Source organism: Otolemur garnettii, unplaced genomic scaffold (assembly GCF_000181295.1).
Source record: "Otolemur garnettii isolate 467f Iridium unplaced genomic scaffold, OtoGar3 scaffold00207, whole genome shotgun sequence".
Lineage (NCBI taxonomy): Eukaryota > Metazoa > Chordata > Mammalia > Primates > Galagidae > Otolemur > Otolemur garnettii.
In genome coordinates, this window is record NW_003852602.1 from 2,227,735 (window position 1) to 2,240,582 (window position 12,848).

At 34.0% G+C, this 12,848-nt stretch overlaps 1 non-coding gene across 1 annotated transcript; it reads left to right on the forward strand.

Moving 5' to 3' along the window:
- Positions 1-3,092: 3,092 nt before the first annotated feature.
- LOC111721965 lies at positions 3,093-3,256 on the forward strand. Its single transcript, XR_002770942.1, has one exon. It is a non-coding gene; the product is annotated as a U1 spliceosomal RNA (small nuclear RNA).
- Positions 3,257-12,848: the final 9,592 nt, after the last annotated feature.

The following is a 12,848-nucleotide window of genomic DNA, read 5'->3' on the forward strand; positions in this document are numbered from 1 at the left end:
CTGTGAGTTAATCTGACAATCTATAAAGTGACAACAATCATTGTATTTAAGGCTTTAAGAAAGTAAATATTTCAAGTTCTCAAAATCAGTGAATACTAAGCTGTTATTTGAACGAAGATAAACTGACAATAGAGATTTGTCTATAGGCTACTGCTACTACTATAGGCCTAGCTTATAATTTAACTAAAACCTTGTAACAGACACTTAGCTGTGAGCGCACAGCAAAATAGTTTCCATATTCCAGAGCTCCAGAAAGTAAGAGAATAGATATTTGAGAATCCACTGAACTTGAGCGTAATTTCTTCTACATCAACAGATAAGTCATATAAATCTTAACCCAAGTTTTGATTTTTGATTATATTTATAATAAATAATCCAACATCATTATTTTTTTCCTTTCTCTATTTCATACTTTCTTATTTAATTCTTTATTATTTTCTTTACTATGTAGATAAAGAAGAGTAGTTTCTCAAACTCTCAAAATACAAAAATTCCTGTTTTTTCCACAGCATGGGGAATTTAGAAGTATAACAGCATTTTGATATTGCTGACTATAGTTAAAATGCAGTGTGGCCAGGACCAAGATGAAGTTGACTTGCAAAGAAGACTTCATTAAGAACAACAACAAAAAAAACTGCTTTCATAATCTTATATGATTTCTACTGCATGGAAGAATGCACATCAAATGATGAATGTGGATTTATTCAGCCAAAAAAACCCTGCAGGAAAAATGTTATTAAAGAGGTTTGAGTATACATGATTTGATAACTCTTACTTAAAAAAAAATCCTTGGTTATATTACAAAGTTTTCTGTTCATCTTAAAAACAAAACAAAACAAAACAAAACAGTCTTTCTCTGTTGCTTGAGCTAGAGTTCAGTGGTGTTGTCATAGCTCGCTGCAAACTCAAACTCCTGGACTAGTAATCCTCCTGCCTCAGCCTCTTAAGTAGTTGAGACTATAGGCATGAGCCACCCTACCCAGTTAATATATATTTTTTTTTAGACAAAGCCTCAAGCTGTCACCCTGGGTAGAGTGCCATGGCATTACAGCTCACAGCAACCTCAAACTCTTCAGCTTAAGCGATGTTCTTGCCTAAGCCTCCCAAGTAGCTGGGACTACAGTTTCCTGCCACAACACCCAGATATTTTTTGGTTATAGTTGTCATTGTTGCTTGACAGGCCCAGGCTGGATTTCCTACCCAGTTAATTTTTCTATTTTTTGTAAAGATGGAGGGTAGCCATGTTGCTCAGACTTCTTTTCTATATATTTTTTTCAAGTGGATTTGTTGATATACCATTTTACTGAACCAATGAATAGACTGCAAAAATGTATGCTGACAGATATTTCTTCTTTAAATTGACCATTTTCTATTTAATCTATCCCATTTTATTTCTTTTAAAAGTGGGTGCAGTCAGGTTAACCTACAGGGAATAAAGTCCTTAACAGACAACATAGCTTATTTCCATACCTATTACAAATAGTTCCAGTATATATTCTGTGATTATCTTTCTGTATCGTTATAAAAACTGCCATTGTGCGGTCCCAAATAGACCGTATGTTACATTTCATTTGGATTCATGTCTTGTTTAAGAGCTCAGGCTCCATTATGAAGAAAATCTGTATTTATATCCTTTTGTGTGACAACATAAAAGCTGTATTGCTTCTCTGAGTCTTGGTTTTCTCAAAAGCTGAAGCATGAGCCATGATTTTTCTCACTTTACAGCTATCAAAACGACTAAGTGAGATAATATCTTGTAAAGTACAGAGTATTCTGTTGAATAGCTAGAGAAGCACAAAATATACATTAGCTCCGTATTGCCATTATAAGAAATGCCGTGGGAATTATAAATTATATGATTTTGGAACTTTCCCCAAGTTACTTCATTTATTTGTTCATTAATTCTCAATGAGAATTTATTACATGCAATACAATTAATCATCAGTTACTCCTACTTCAATGAGTTTACAGAGGTCATGGCTCTTTTCTTAATAACCTTTGAATTTAAAACATTTCATGTAGTACCTGGTGCCTAACTATAATGATAAATGATTTGATAGATGTTTGGTAAGATTTCCACTTAAAAATAGAAACCATTGATTCTGCCTGATGGCTTGACTTCAGTAAAAAATAAGTAGGACTATCAGAGAAGCATTCCAAAGGATATGACACTTGACCTGAGTCTAAACTAGACAGCATTTGAAGCTTCACAGTGCTATGATTCTTGGCTGTGATTGAGTGGCCTTAATCAGGGTTATATATTTCTTAGGAATTGACAACATGGCACAGAATGAAAGGGGGTAAAGGTTATTCTTTAAAAGGTTGACTTTAACTAAACACATGTGTATGGCCAAAGATGAATTTATGTGAGAGATGGTGTAATAGAAAAAGGGCAGAAATACCAACTTATCTTATCATTAAATATAGAATGGTTAATTAAAATCAGTGATACAACCCAAAGAAGCAGACAACTGAGCCAGGTTGTAGCAAAGGAGTTCACCCTAAATATTTCTCCATACTATTTTAGACCACCTAATTAAACTGAAATCCAGAGATATAATTACCAAACTTCCTTTGTCCTATATTTGGAAATACATGTTGCTGTGAATAGTCAACACATGAGTTTAGGTTGCTATTTGAAAATCAGACTTGCAAAATTACAATCATTAACACTTAACAGAAAAATAAATTGTTGACCAAAGTGATTCCCAATATTAATTAGTAGATGTGAAAATGTTTTAAAGTCTTTACAGTCTTTCTAGAAAGGGGAGAGTGAATGTTTATTATTGAGAAATTTGCTAGGATTTTTCCCAATATATCTATTTCCTACAAAATCCTTGCTAAATTAGATATATCTCATATAAATTTTAATAATAGCAGTATATAATGTCAGGGAAATAAATGCACTTGCTCAAGTCCACTGAGATTTGGATTTGAGACAAACTGTATTGTTTTCTCCATATACAGCAGCTATGGTTATAAGAAAACATCCTCCTTTAGTCCTATTCTTTAAGTTTTTCTCCTAATTTTTCCCTCCTCTAATATCTTTGTGTTCTTATCATTAAATTAGAACAAAGAAAGAAGAGAAATAAAAACTCACGCCATAGGGGAGATACCATGATCACGAAGGTGGTTTTCCCAGGGCGAGGCTTATCCATTGCACTCCGGATGTGCTGACCCCTGCGATTTCCCCAAATGTGGGAAACTCGACTGCATAATTTGTGGTAGTGGGGGACTGCGTTCGCGCTTTCCCCTGATAGAAAAGAAAAAATAAAAATAAAAAAAATAAAAATAAAAAGAAATAAAAAAACTCACGCCATAGGTGCTAGGCCTCCTTCCTTACTCCATTGATGCTGATGAGCTAGGACAACCAATTATTCCAGGACACACTAAGATCACACTTTTTTAAAAAAGCAGGAAAATTTCAGGATTGCCTGCTGGCAACCTGGCAAGTCAGTCAGTAGGATTAACCCCTGAGCATTCAGGCCATACTTAATGATGAAAGCCACAAAGAAAAGAACCCTTTTCCGTCAAAGACCTGAGCACACACAACAAACCACTGTATTTAATAAAGTTTTAAAAACAAAATAAAAACACAAAGCTAAGAAGAAATGGAGCAATTGGAGTTAAAAAGATCATTAAAAGAGGTAAAGTTTAGAAACCAGTATAGATTATTAAGTCACTAGAATACATATAAATTAGAAGCCATGAAATCATGTTTTCTTAATTCATGTTTATCAAAGGTTAGTTCAAGTTCAATCTACTTCAGAATCATTCAGAGTGCTTTGTAGAAATTCAGATTCCTTTCTTTTTCATCCCCTCTAATAATTCCTATTATCACAAAATACTATACTTCAGAAAATGTGAAATATCTTCTAGGAATATAATCTTTCTTTTGAAGTTCCTAGGGTAATTAGTAACAACAGGAAAGTATAAGAACCACAACTATAAATGGAATATCATATTTGGAAGTCAAAATTAGAGCAAGGCCTTCTAGCAACAATGGGAACTTGGCCAAATGCTGTACTTTATCATCCATTAATACTGCATTTAGTCTGAGATTGAGTGAACATATAATTCTATGGTGGCTGGTAAAATATATTCTCTTTTGAATTTGCACATAAAAATCTGAAAGCAAATTGATATTTGACCATGCCACAGGCCACAGCTGGATGTCTTCAGTCTGAGTAATGCTCTAGTAAAACTCACACAAAATATTTGATAAAATTTTATTAAAGTGTAGCTGAGATTAGTGCCTTTTTTGCACACACAGACGCAGAAGCAAGGTTATTAAAGCTTTGGGCTAAATTCTAAAGGTCAAAAAACACTTCTCTGTTTAAACAAATACAATTTTCTTCAGCAATTCTCCATCTTCTTTCAGGTAATACCTTTGTTTCACATCATCACGTCACTGAGAAATCAACCTTCCCACTTAAGAATTTGAAAACAGTGCCCCTGTGAACAATGGCAGATGTAGCTTTTATTCCCCTCCTATGATTAATTTTGCTTTTTTTTTTTTATGTTACTTGACACAAAAGTTTTGGCATCCAGAACACAGTATTTTCTTTTTAATGTGTAGAGAAATCAGAAAATCTCAAGTTCTTTACAGCCCTGGAAAAAGCACAGCTCAGAATAATACATTCATTGTTTTACAAAGGAAAAGCATTTGATAGTGTCTGAGGAATATAGACTGCTGGAATGAAAATGAGGCAGCAAAGAAAATGGAATGAGAAATAGGTTTGTTTTTGGTCACCCAGAAGCAAAACCTATCACACATTCACACAAACACACCTAAAACCTAGTAGCTACTTCATAAGGATTCTTGACACCGAAATAAAATAAAGATGGAACTTCAGGGGAATAAGACAAAGAGAAGGAGTGGAAATGAAGCTGCCAAGAAAAACAGAACTGATTTTGCAAAGGTCAGTGCAATATAGGATTAGTTTGGACTAAGCCCATATGCCAGTGTAATTTGCAATATATTTTAACACTTCAGAACAAGTATTTCTAGCTACTTTTAATATCAGCTCCGAGCCATGACTATCTAAATAGACAGTGGGCATTAAAGTTCACAGGGCTTGATATTGCCTGTAAAAATGGAGCCCAGCAGAATTTGATTTTATTACCCCCTTTTTATTAGGCCCATAGCCAATGGCGATTAAAGTGTTATGCCGTATCTGTCAGCATGCATGGATGCATGGGGATTATTTGTAACAGAATTTAAGTCTGGGAGCCAAGTTCTTCAGCCATAAGTCTAGAATACTAATTCTTTCTTTTTCATCCCCTCTATCAGACCTATACACTCGCAGTATCATTGGAGGAACTGGGACAAGAATTCAGACCTTTTAATCTAAAACAATAGGGCTTTATGAACAATTAAGGGGTCAGACCCACAGAGGTAGGACTAGCCGATAGCATGGACATTTGTTGTTTCATTAGCCTTTCAGAATCCAATTTTCTCTAATACTACTCTGGTCTCCCTTTGGGGAGCCACTATATTGAATCTAATTTAGGTGGTAGGTATTTTCAACATTCTACTTCAAAATTCCAAAATGTCATTTCTCCCTGAAACTATATATGTGCATCCAAGATGAGAACACATGTCCTCATTCAGCACTCAGATGAAGTCTTTTGAACTTTGAATCTCAAGTGAGAAACATGGGGGAATTTGAAGTTTGAAGGTCTTATTCATTTCAGGGCTGCAGAGGCTGGGGCCAGAAAGTTCTGCTACTGGAGTTTTGAAGCCATTACTGCCGTCTGTATTCTACAATCGTTTCATTACTGTCCTGTTTTATTGGCCTTTTCCTTAAGCTTTGCTTTGTCTCCTCATCTGTTTCTCAGCTTGAAGCCAATATTTGTTCCCCTGAATTATGGTTCTAATCTTGCCTCTGTTCTGATATGATATATCCCTATCTGACCAAGACATTATTGAACCAGCCTTTGGAAGAACATTCATAATTTATTCAATACTTAATTTTAGCCCATTCATTCCTCTGGCCATCAACATTGACTCAGGTTTCTCTAGACAAATTGAACGTCTTCCCAACTACAACCTCTTAGCTTTCATTGATTTGAGTCTGCCTCTGTTGGGATTCCATTTGGCAGTAAGTAAGAACACAAAACTCTACTGCAATCCCTTAACAAGTAAAGGATTCATTTATTGTATGCAACAATACATCCTAAAGTACAAAGTCTAGAGCAGGTATGATGACTCAGTCATGTCAGCAAGGGCTAGAGTCCTTCTATTTTCTTCTACATCCTCAGCACATATCTTTCTTCTTGGGGCGGTCTACTGCCTGACACCCCCTCAGGCATCCTATTCATTTTCAATGAGAGAAGAGAGAAAACAGTGGCTCCTGCTACACTGAGGTGAGAAGGTGCTTGAACCTGGGAATATTATTACCTTGAAAAAAAATGACACTTTAAGTAAATTAGAAGATAGCAAAGAGTATGTGCCTTAGAGATTCTGATTAGCAGTTCAGCCCCACCTAATTCCATCTATTTATAAAGTGACAGATTTATAAAGAATCTTCTCCTGGCATAGTTCTGATGCCATATACCTCAACCCTCCCACCCACCCACCCTTCCTGCCAGAGCCTTTTCTGATTTTCATTCTTGCAGTGACCATCAAGTGGACATAAGCAATAGGTCAGTCCCTGGAGACTGAATAGCCTCCAGCTGCTGCCACACACATATACTTCCAATATCCTACTAATATTTCTAGTAACTATAAAATTGTCATATATTTTACATGATTCACTTATATTTCCTGCAATGTTAAGTCCATAGGCATCAAAAGTCAGCAGATCTAGTCTAAATTCAAGGCAGAAATAAGTGAAGTTGGGTAAATTATTGAACCTTCTCAAGGCATCATTTTTCCACCTATAAAATGGGGCAAATAATTCCTCCCATCAAGGGACACTGTGAGATATAAATATAATATGGCATGTGAAGCATCTAATACAGACTGGGTTCAAATATACTCTTCATTACACATTGTACATGTATATCACATCATTATATTGTATACTTTGAATATATACAATCTTGTCAATTAAATATTTTAAATACAAAAAAGAAAAAAAGAAACAACTTCCTCAGAGTCATATGATGATTTATATATGTAAAAACTTTCATCCACTTGAGTTAGCTTCATCTAACTAAATTCTACTAATGTATAAAGATTTAAATCTTCCATCATAGTCCACAGAAAGAATTTCTTGGCTTCCTGTGGAGACATTTGTGCCTGCACTTGAAAATAAGTCTTTGTATTTCTAGCTCCAGAACAAGACTTTGAGCCTTGCACAGATTCATTATTCATCCACAGCATTTAACATAATGTCTGGTACACTGTGGTTATTCTATGAATGTCTGTTTGAATATAAACAACCTATTCACAAATCTTTTGTTGATAATAATACACTAAGCCACAGTTTATTCATTTATAAACAAATAAGAAAAAGTCCTATAGTATTTTTGTGAAGATTACATACAAACAAATTGCATGTAAAATCTGAAGAACAGTGTCTGGGCTCAGTTAATTCCTGCTTTCTTTTAGCATTAAATTTTAAGTCAATATACCAAATTCACTAAAATTATAAATGCCTTTTAATTATTTAGTCTTCTCACTTAAATGTTAAGGCATATCACTTATAAAATACATCCATTTAACAAATATGTTTGGTTCTACAACACTTAACACTAATGACATGGATACTTTTAGAGGTTTCAAGGTCACAAATACTTAAAATATGCCTTCCATATAAGGCTATGAAAACTCTGCATGGAATGACTTAGCCACTGATAGGCCCATTTATTCCTGAAGAAGTTCATAAGATCTAAAATTAGTGGACACAAGAAAATTAAGCCTGTGAAATTTTACTTCCTTTTTAAAGAATTCAGAAATTTCAAACATAACTCAAAATGCATGCAAACAAACATGCAAGATATTTTAAATGACCTTTTTCTTCATGTCTTCTCTAAAATTTTAAGATAAAAAATTTAGAAATTATTAATTCCTTAGATCTCCTTCCAAGTACAAGTAATTAATTTAGTTAAGGTTGTTTAGTCCATTCCTTTTATCTTTCAAACTTTTTTGAAAATTTTACCTCTCTATCTTGAATAATAATAAAAATCTAGTAGGTCATGTGGTTTAGGTGAATTCTGACTTTTTTTCTCACTTTAAAATATTTATATTTTTAACCCAATAATTCCAAATTTAAGAACTGGTTCTAAGATAAATATTTCAGGTGCATACACAGATTTGTATTTGAAAATTTTCTTTGTAAATGCATTTGGTTGTATTGATTTCTTTAACTATAATATGTACATACCACTTGGAGAATTGTTGAGTACTTTCTTAGAGTACAAGTTAATCACTATGCAAACACTTAAATTTATACTATTAAATATTATTTTTATGACTTGGAGAAAGGCTTATAAGATATTGAAGTGAAAAAGGAAAGCAGAAATTTTCTACCACTTCAATTATATTATACATGCCACCATTTTGATTGTATAGGAAAATACTATATAGACATATTATTCTATACTGTCAACAGTGATTGTAATTGGTTAGTTGATAGGACTATGGTTGCTATACATTTTTATATGCATTTTTGATTTTGTACAACAAACGTGTAAGTTACTTTACACATAAAAAGGAAACATTTTTAATGACACTAACTGGTTATGTTGGTAAGGAAAACATTTAAATAAATTTTCTTTTTCCATAAAGGCCTTTGAGATAATACATATAGTTGGTAAAAGTGAAGAGCAGCTTCTCTGTTATAGGCTGATGGAAGTTCAAGCAACGGCAGTTCAAACTACATCTAGATTGAATACCATATAGACCAAAATCCCATGATTATTTTCCACAACTAGGTTTCCAAAAAATTTTTTGGCATGCACATTTATAAGACAAATTAAATTTTGTCTTGGTTGTTATTGCTATGTTAAAGATTATTTACTAGAATGAATAGATTTTATACTTAACAGTACCAGCAATTATTGTCTGTTTGTGGAAATCAATTGCTATTTTTATATCAATTTTGAAGCAACACCTAACCTGCAGAGATCTTTAATTTGCTCTTGAGTTTTTTACAACCTTTCCTCTAACACAAGGTCTGGATTTCATTTTCATGCTGGAGTTTTGTTGTGCAATCTTGAGTGGCTTTTTGCCACCGCCATTACTTTCCACTTTTATTCATCTCTATTTCTGATTTTATTCCTTCTGGACTTGATTTCTTGCTGCTCCTGACACCTGCTCCAGCCTGATAAACTGACAGCTCCAATTGTAAATCTTGCCCCGATGTTTTCTTTTCCCTATGATGGAAAACAGCATGTTCTGATGGGTTATAACACTTTAGCAAACATCAGGGATCCTGTCCCTTCTACTTTGAAACTCAGTTGTTTAGACAAAGACATGTAGCTCCCAGAATCTGGTAAAGCTTGCCCTGTATACCCCTAACCCCTTTAAGCAGGTTGACTTTGACCTCTCCAACAAGCTCACTTCAAGTGACATCTCCTCAAGGTAACAGCCTGGATGCTCTCCTCAGTGATATTCATAGACCTCTACAAAGACCAAGTTGTGTGGTCAGCTCTGTTTTCCTATCAGTCCCTGTGCTACATTCCATCAGAGCCCTCACCTAGCTATAATTATCTTTCATTATTCATTTGTTGCACAGTGTTTTTCACACTTCACAACACACTGTTTTCTCTTTTTATCCACTCCATACACAGCAAATTCTAAGTACTTAGGGAGTAATAGCCAATGAATGAAATAAGCTTAATAGGCAAAGATAAAGGGAAACTGACCCCAGGAGATTTACTCTTAAACAAAGTAAAGGACTCAAATTTGATAAGGCAAAATCTAATTCTGACTACTAAAAAAAAAAAGCAGTCATGCAAATGAAATGTCTATAAGTATGCCTGTGTATATGCAGATCCCTGTACACTTCCTGTACACAGCGACATCCTCCTTGGCAGAAGCACCTGCATTGGACTCTGACATTGCCCATGAATATTCTGATTATAAAATCCCAGCTTTTAGGAACCAGATGTCCTTAGCAGATTTTATTCAATTTAAGTTTTCGATTTAGTTCTCCTTTGAAAGTTCAGCGCTGAATTATCATGGATATTTCTAGCTGGGGTATTCAAGGTCTATAATTTATTTGGGGATGAAGGACATCATTTGGCATAGAGAGGAAGTTCTTGATTTCATGTTTTATGAAACATTATTACCTGTTTCTTTGCTCCTTTCTTTTCCCTTATGATCAAGACAAATGTTCAAGTGAGTCTGACACTTTTTCTTCCTTTCTTCTTGCCACAAAATTCTTATTTTCCCTGTGAAAACTGACCAGCTTTCTCTTCAATAATGTAAATGTGGCATGCCCCATATATTAAAATGCTTCCTACAGTAAACAGCCCCAGGATGCTATAACGGGACTCCATTTTCTAGCTTGTATTGCAGATGAGATTTTCATTGTACATATGCATCATTTAAAAATAAATACGTGAGGGGTTTTATTGTAATAGAATTAGTACAGGGTTATTAAATAGAATTGGCAATAGAGAAAAAACTAGGAATGAGTAAAAAAAACACACTCATAGCTCTACAATGCAAATTCAATTATTAATATGTTGAAGTTATTTATTTTTAGTTTCTTTATGCAGCTTTATATTCTTGACTGTGTTATACATAAATATTGGAATTTATTTTACCTATTATTACCATACTGCTTGAGTTCAAATTCCAACTTGGCTTTGGCTAGCTGAATGACTTTATTAATTTTCTTAAGTTCTATTACCTATCTTTGACTCTGCTTTCTTATCTGTAAAATAGGGGTCTTAGTGACTATCTCACAGATGTTTAAATAGTTCAGGAGACAACCAAAGTAAAATATTTAAAATAACTCTTTATAGTGAAAATGATGGCAATGAATATGAGATGATGATCATGGTGATGACTTAGAACCATGATGCTTTTTAAGTACTAGATATAGCTTTAGATAAATTCTTCCTCCTCAGGAGATGGAAGATGGTATAATGTTACAGGAACACTGCTGACTTCCATGGAAGTTAAAATCTGGCTTTGATCTTGCTACTTTGATCTGTTTAACCTAGATAATTCACTTCACTACTTTTCACATCATTGCCCAAAATATTTTAATAAGGGTGTAAAAAAGATGATTGCTAACGACTTTCTGTGCTCTACGCCCAAACAAATATATCAATTCCTAATCACGAGTTACTATAAATTATACCCCAAACAGAAAAGATACCTCCCCCCAAATGATATTTCAATAGGTAATGAATTCCTGGGTGAAAGAAGCATTGGGTTTATAAACATAAGTGTCTCTTGCTTTGTTGGGGGTTTAATCCCAGATCATCTCTCTGCTATAGCTCGCTATTTAAAACCAAGTATTTAATTGAAATGTTCATTTTTATCCAAAATCTCCCACTTTAAAATGGTATACTATTGGTCTCCTTTTTAAAAAATAAAATAATCAAATGTTTTATGCTTTATTTAAAGGAATCTGTTACATTTCAGAAAAGGCACCTGTTATAACCAGGGAAGAAAAGGCATCACAGTTAAATAGTGGTAGAAAGGAGTTAAATTAATGGGAAAAAAGACTAAGAGAAATTCTGTAAGTTAAAGATTGAAGGGAAAAAAGAGACACAAAATAAGAAGAAAAACAGACTGAAGCTTTAGTGCACATACACCTAGGTCACAAAAGGGAAGGTGACCAACAACACAGAGGAAATTATAGCAAAAAGTTCTCAGAGATATAACACAGGTGGTAATGTAACTGCCCAAGCAACTTAGTCACAGAGCATATGTAAGACCCCATAATGATGAAAAAAGGAATGCCAAAGAAGCAAATTCATGTAAGAAGGACCAATGCATTCCACGGCTGTTCTGCATGGATCCAGGGTTTGGAAGCTTGTTGGAAAGTACTTCAGCAGTCAATAGTTAAGCTCACAAGAAAAACAGTTTTTGTTCATTATAAAACTGTTAATCTGAGCCTTTGTGCCCTGCAAGAATTTTGTTTCTTCTTTCTATGACTCATGTCTTATTTTAAGAAGTTCCAGAAACTTCTATCTATCTGCTATACTTACTGCCATAGTGTCTGACAGCAAACACCCTGAATTTTGTGAGTGGAAACCAGGGCATTTCTTGTGTCTGTTTCCCTGTGTAACTTATCCTAAATCTCAGCAATCTTAGCTTTTATGATTTACATTGTGCCTCTGGTCCTTACTAGTATAGGCAAAGTTAGCTAATGAATTTGGGCCTCATTGTTAGTAATATGAAGGGAATACAAAATTAAATTACTTGGTAACCATTATCTCTCCTTTTGTCTAATATATTACTGAAATATATCAAACATACATAGAGGCACAAATAAAAATTATGCCCCTCAAAATAATTTCATAAGACACATATATTCATGTTACCAATCTAATTAAGAAAGGGAACAGTGCTCGAACTATAGTGCTCCCCAACTCAAACATCCATCACTGTGACTCATCTCTAAAGGGTTAACTACTACTACTCCTAAAATACATAGATTATTTCTTCTTATTTTGCAACTTAATATAAATGAAAATACATAACATGCTAGTGTATGTGTATGTGTGTTCATGTGTGTGGTTTGTTTTGCTTAATATTACAAATGTGACATGCATGTTTATTTTCATGTACAGTTGAAATTCATTTATTCTCATTAAATTGTTTGAATACACCTTAATTGACTTATTTATTTCCTTGCTGATGTAAATAGTTAGGTCACTGCCAATTCCAGGCTTTAATGAATCTTGCTTATCTATGCCTTCTTCTTATATACAAA